This window comes from Chamaea fasciata, unplaced genomic scaffold (assembly GCF_029207755.1).
Source record: "Chamaea fasciata isolate MVZ Bird 193981 ecotype frontalis unplaced genomic scaffold, bChaFas1.0.hap1 SCAF_3, whole genome shotgun sequence".
Lineage (NCBI taxonomy): Eukaryota > Metazoa > Chordata > Aves > Passeriformes > Sylviidae > Chamaea > Chamaea fasciata.
In genome coordinates, this window is record NW_027094088.1 from 30,133,164 (window position 1) to 30,139,641 (window position 6,478).

Consider the following 6,478-nt stretch of genomic DNA (forward strand, 5'->3'; position numbering starts at 1 on the left):
TGGAATACTCTGTTTGAGTCCTTTTAATTTTTTATTTTACATATATATATAATTTTTATTTTATTTATTTTTTTTTTTTTTTTTTAGCAGAGGGACTAAAAAACCTTGTCAGCAAGTGACAGTTTGGGTTGCTGGGCTTTAGTGGTTTTTAATTTTCTCCTTTTGGTGATTTGTGCCAACTGTTACTTCATGCATATGGAATATACAACTTCCAGCCTTTTCTCACTGGTGTGAAGTAAGAGTTTGGCACGTGCTGAAAATAACAAGCAGAAATTAACTTTCTCTCTCCCACCTTTAATGTCAATACTCACCAGTAATTATTTGGAGAATTAAACATGTAGTCGTCTTGCCGTCACCCTAATTCTCCACATTAAAAAGGGATTATATAACAAATTAGCTTGATTTAGTCTGTCTTCTAGGGACTTGCTCACTGGTTTACTCTTCTTTATTAAATTAGCAAAGAAGCTTTTGGCTTTCAGATATGTTAGCAAAGCCTTCCCAAATTGAGACCACCAGTATTAAGAATTGCTGAAGTGCTTAAACTGCTCTGGAACAACCTCCTTGGAATTTACAGAGACTGAACTCCAGGTGACCCACCACACAGTGAAAACACAAGGGTAGACACTCATAATCTGATCTTCTGACATTCACCCTCCGGTTTAGAAATCCCCCAATTCACAGGGGTGATAGAGTCTTCAGTCTCTTTACTGTGCTCGTTTAAATATAACCCAGGGTTCAGATTTGAGCTGTGTGACAATGGAATCTCTGCTAATTCTTTCTCTGGTGATGGCTTAGCAGGAAGCAGCCATTGCAAAGCAGAGCTAGATGTCTTCCCACCAGTTGTGCAAGAACATCTACATCGCCTGCAGGGACACGGATGTCTGCTGGCCAGAAGGACGAGTTGCAAAGACACAGCATGTCTTATTCCTCCTCAGCTGACTGTATGTTGAAGAATTAATGCTTCTTTCATACAGAATTACACAGTATGAAGTCTGCTGATTGCCAGTCATCTGAAAGCCTGATGCAATGCCCACTGGAGCCAAAGGCTGTTTTTCTTTTGCCTTCATAGGCTTTGGATTATCGCCTTACTCAAAACACTAAACCTTTGAGTATTTCAAGCTGTTGGGTCAAACCCTCTTACTTTCTGCATTCTTCGCTCTTAGCTGTAACAGTCCATGTCACCACCACAATGGCAGCATTGATGACAAACAGATCTGTGAATCAATACAGAAACAATCATGTACTCCTGGTTTTTCCCTTGACTTTCTCCAGCCTCTCCCTTGAGGATATAAACCCAGCTGTTCCACATAGGCCATTCTCATAGGAACTGTAGCTTATTGATTTTAAGCATTAATTTTCAGGTTTCTTATTATTTTAAAAAAAAAAGTTTCTTATCTATTTTAAAGAAAAAAATCCTGATGAAAACAGAAAAAAATTAGTCTTGTTTTTCCAAGACTACACAGTAAATCTGATCTCCTGTACCCACCTTCTCATTAATTTGAGCTACTACATGCCTTTCAAGTTATCCCTGAAATTCTTGTTGGCCTGAAATGGGGGGCAGTTGAGTTCACCCATGTATCTGCATTGCTTCTACATCAGAGGTAGGAAAAGGATGTCTGTTCTCACACACAAGTGCTTGCATCACTTGCCTGAAGAAGCACCAAAGCACCAGTGGCTGATGACAACTCCAAGCGCTGCCTGCCATCAGGACAATCTCACAGCACTCATGGGTACCGCATCAGGGACTTCAGAGGCTGGTTAGGTCACCACAGCTTTGGTCACCACTGGTAGCACTTGTGCTCCACTAATGATCCACTCCCCATTCAGTAGACAAAGCAGAATCTGAAGAGAGAAGAAAAGAGAATCCCTTGTTTTCAGAGTTACTGACACATGTACTGATTGTGACAAAAAAAGTGTTCTGGTTAAATCTGGTCTATAGTATAGCAAACTCTTCTGGACTGGCAAGGTTTGGAGATGACCAAGGCTTGGAATAGGTCTAAAAAACCTCATTCCTCTTAGTTTTGATTTCTGTTATTTTCTGCTATATATCTTAGTTTGCCCATGCAGTCATCTCATTACCTGTTTACCCATATTGCTTTGAGGAAGCTCAGTTAAAAAAAATTCAGTATAGAGCCTATTCTTTCCAGTAGCCTCATGCTCTGCCTACCATGGTTATAAAAGGATTCATCCTTTGCATTCATCCAGTTGTACAAATTATCAGTGACTTTCAAATGACACTGAAATTTTATTTTGAAAAATCTTTATAAGTGGTGATTTTTTATTATTACTTTATGAAAATCTGATTCTGTCAGATGTTTTTTTTTTAGTTCCAACAGCCTCTGACTTAAGAAAAGCTAAACATTCTCATGGGAGGAGCATATTGTACCATGCCTCAATAATCATCAAAGTAATTAGGTCACCCAAATCTGAGACTGAAATCTGAGACCAAAACTGTACTTCTTAAGGAGTGATGGCTTACAAGAAGATAGGCCAGATAAACAAAATGAAAAATCCCAACCCTCAAGTGACAAAATACATGGGTAACAATAGTGGTTCCTGCTGCCTCTGGAGATCTTCACACTGAGAAATGAAAGAATTTGCAGTAATTGTCCTCCTAATCACACTATTACATTCAGTGTGAAAACAGTGTATTTCAAAATCCCTCCCATCAAAACTGAAAGCTTCTACAGACTCTGAGTGGATATATTAAAAAAAAAAAATCTTAGAGAAAAGGACAGGGACGAAGAGTCTATGTCGAAAGAATTCCTACACATACCAAAGCAATGATTCAGTATTTTGATAATGTAATTTTTTTTCCCCACATTTTTAACACATTTTCAGGATTTTACACTGCTGATTTAAATATCTGCAATTCTGCAGCCTGGTTTAATGTGATCTGTGATATGAACTTCATGCTTCTTATTTCCAATACACACAGCTTCAGCCCAAAGTGCAGCAGCTTCTACTTGTCCATATAGTGTTTTACCCTTGGTCTCCTGTGTCAGGCAGTACTGTAACAGTTAAATGTAATACTGCTAATATTACACTAAAAATATCTCCTGTTCTATAGAATGTGCTAGTCCTGTAGAAATGAAACTGGTGGAATATTGATCACTCAATAGGAGGCCAAACAATCAGATATTGACAGTTTCTGTAGAATATTTGCAACCTTTGTTTTTAGTCCAGCAGCACGGACACAGTGAAATTGCATTGGCAAGCCCACAAACTTGCCAAAAAAATTCAATCCCCCTCCCAGTATAGCTCCATGGGATTCAAAACACCACAAACAACTTCTGACCTCTCTGAGAAATGATCACCCCCAAACATGTTATTCTACAAACTGGAAAACTATACAAAGGAAACTAAATTAAAGAAAACTAGTATTATTTTTTTAAAAAAGACCAAACAAAACCCCCACAAACAAACAAAAAAAACCCAAAAAACCCCATCCTCAAACAAAACAAAAACAAACAAAACAAAACAAAAACCAACAAAAACCAAAACAAACCCAAACAAACAAACAAAGTAAACCATGCATTCATTATCCGCTTCAATATATTTTCTGGAATATTTTAAAAAAAGAGAGGAGAGGAGCTGGATATTTTAAAAAAGCATCTTAAAAGGTTGAGGTACATATTGTTCAGTGAGGGATGTACTCAGAGAGATTTCATGGAAGTTCCTCACACTAACCCTATTGGCAGCAAGTAGAACTTGTGTTGCAGGGCTTCTGGGCTTGGGTCTATGGGATTACTGCAGAACACCAGAGCAATGTCTGTAGCAAGAATAGAGAAATGACCCCAGAGTACATAGGAAGGAAAATAAAAAGAAACACGAGCAGATTTTAAGAGCAAGACATCAAGAAGAAGACAGGGATGCTGAAAAAAATGGAAGTAGAAAAACCCTTCAAAATTATAAAAACCTAAAAGATTCGTTCAGAACTGTCTCCTCCAAAGCCAAATATTCCCACTGCCTCGCTTCATTGACAATGCCATTTCCATGGGGCCTGGAATCTGATCTGGCACATATAATTTACAGAAGCTTATAAAATTTATTTACTGTAACAGCACACCAACAATGATAAAATATGGATTTTAGATGAGTATTTTATATTTCCACAGAAGTCAATAAAATCGTGCCAGCAGAAAACTTGGCTTTACAGTCACATAAAATATTTTATCTCAAAGAACAATAGAAACTCTAATCAAATTGAATCACTTTAAATTGTTACAAACTGCAATTAATCTGCTCAGACTGAAAAGCCATATGCATTTTTGACTGAAAGGCATGTCATTAAGTTTCTCAGTTGTTTACATGTAATGCAACATGACAGGAATTTGTATGGAGATGAGAGAAAATGAGCTATTTGACATTAACTGTTTGGAATCCTGTCTGTGGCTGTTTGCAGTCTGCAGTGGATTGGCACGGCTGGTCATGTGCATAAGTGTAGGATTTGAAGGAGGATTTCTCATACTGAGTTGTTTTTTGAGGAATCTTGGTGAAAACTCCCTGTGTCTTTGGGTATTCAAGCCTAGGGAGGAAGTGTACATTAACATCACCATTTTCTAGCAAGAGCAAATAATAAATCTACAAAAAGGAAATACTTGATTTATATTAAGCAGGACAGGTAAAAAGTAATGTAATCTATACCTCATTTGTGAAGCATGGAAGTTACCTCCCCCAGTCCTTTTTCCCATGGAATGTTGAGGCAGATGATGGAGATGTGCAGAATGTCTGGGCAAAAATGAGCAGCTGGGCACCACAGGGACTGAGTCTTGATCACATGAGATGCTGGGCAGAAAGATGAAGATTTGCATTAGGCAAGTACAGAAGAGTATCCGCCACTTCATTTGTACAGTGACAAGTTGGTGTTAGCTGGGATGGAGAGACAAGGTGAGTGTAGGCTCTGGTCTCTGTGCTTAGGCCAAGGCTGTTGGCAGAGTTGTCCTGTTTAGTAAAGTTCCTTCTGTTGTGCAAGTTGGGGGTTTTTTAGCCCTTAACCTAGCTAGTTAGTTAGAAAGCAAGGGGAGACATAAGTCTCTCTCCAAAAGGAATTAGGTTGAAAACACAAACCTGGAAAGTTCAGAGAACAAGAAGCAATTAAAAAGAGTCAAGTATTTATTTATCTGTTTGTTTTAAACTTCATGCTTGGCAACATTCAGACAGCCTTCCGAACTGGGGCAGAATTAGAAGCTTGAATGTCCGAGACATATGTTGGGTCAAAAATGAATGGTGGTCTTGTTTGCTAATTTAGGACACCTCAAATAAATAGCATCAGGGGACAGAGGGCAGCCAATCAGCATTTGCTGTCACTTTACAATATTTTGAACTGAGTACCTGAAATATCACATCAGGTGTTTTCAAAATCTTCATTTAAAAATTCTGTCACAGAAGAATAATTTTCCTTTGGAGATGAACCTCCCCATCCTCCAGGAAAGTTTCTATTTGATGATGGGAAAAGAGGAAAATTCATTAGACTAATCAAGAAGGCAATTGGAAAACCTGACTTCATTCTAAAAAAAATGAATATGTTCATGGAAAACCAGCCTCAAGTCAGGGCTTCAAATGAATCAATTTTGAAGGAGGACAAAATTACATTACTGGCATTAAAAATACAAGTCTTGAGACACATGTCATAATTTCTTCCACTGGTAAAGAGATGATGCTGTGGTGAGAGCAGTCAGCCTTGGCATGTCCCACTCCCCTGGAAAGTTTTGTGACTGTTCTCAAGCACAGAAGGATGTTGTGGTGTCTCTGCCCATCCCAGCATTTCAGCTGCCTTTTACACAGGTGCCATACTGCCTAAATTGCTGGTGGCCTGTGCCCTGTAGCTTTGCTGTGAGACTGGACCCGCCATCAGCATACTCAGGGATTGGCTCAAGACACAAGCACTGCCTGCCTTCATCTGGGAACCCTCACGGCACAGGGGCTAAAGGGTGACATTTATTTACTTTCATTGGTTGTTTTTGGAAAACTGGATTATCAATTGGATTTTTTCATGGATCTTCTTTCATTGACACACAGCAGCTCTTGCTCACCATCCTCAGCAAATGGACTCCAAAGCACACAGTCAAGTTCCACAGGAGATGGATACCCTCATAAAGAAAAAATACAGAAATCTCAGAGGGAACCACGGAAAGAAACAAACCACAGAGCAAAAATTCTGTTCATCTCTAAAACACTTGTCCCTCAATTAGGTAATTAGATCTGTAAGAGACTGAAAAGTCCTCTACAAATCAGTGCACTAACTTTTCACCATGTCTGAGAAGATAAAGATGACAGCTTCATTACAACCAGTGGAAATTATTAATAAAAGAGGTGATTTATGTGCTACTCCTGATTCTCTAGCTTACTCTTGCTGTTCAGCTGATCTGAGTTACAACAATTGGATCTGTAAGTAAAAATACTGCATTTCTAGCTTTCATGCCCACTTTGAAGACTGAGACCAGTAAGTGAGGACCAGTGAATTTATAAGGGATAT

The 6,478-nt window shown here is 38.7% G+C and overlaps 1 long non-coding RNA gene across 1 annotated transcript; it reads right to left on the reverse strand.

The window, feature by feature from the left end:
- Positions 1–1,655: 1,655 nt before the first annotated feature.
- Positions 1,656–6,275, reverse strand: LOC136287649 (uncharacterized). Its single transcript, XR_010720233.1, has 5 exons — positions 5,949–6,275; positions 5,335–5,438; positions 4,648–4,788; positions 3,691–3,772; positions 1,656–1,842 (listed from the first exon to the last, which is right to left on the reverse strand). It is a non-coding gene; the product is annotated as an uncharacterized lncRNA (long non-coding RNA).
- Between the last annotated feature and the right edge of the window lie 203 nt (positions 6,276–6,478).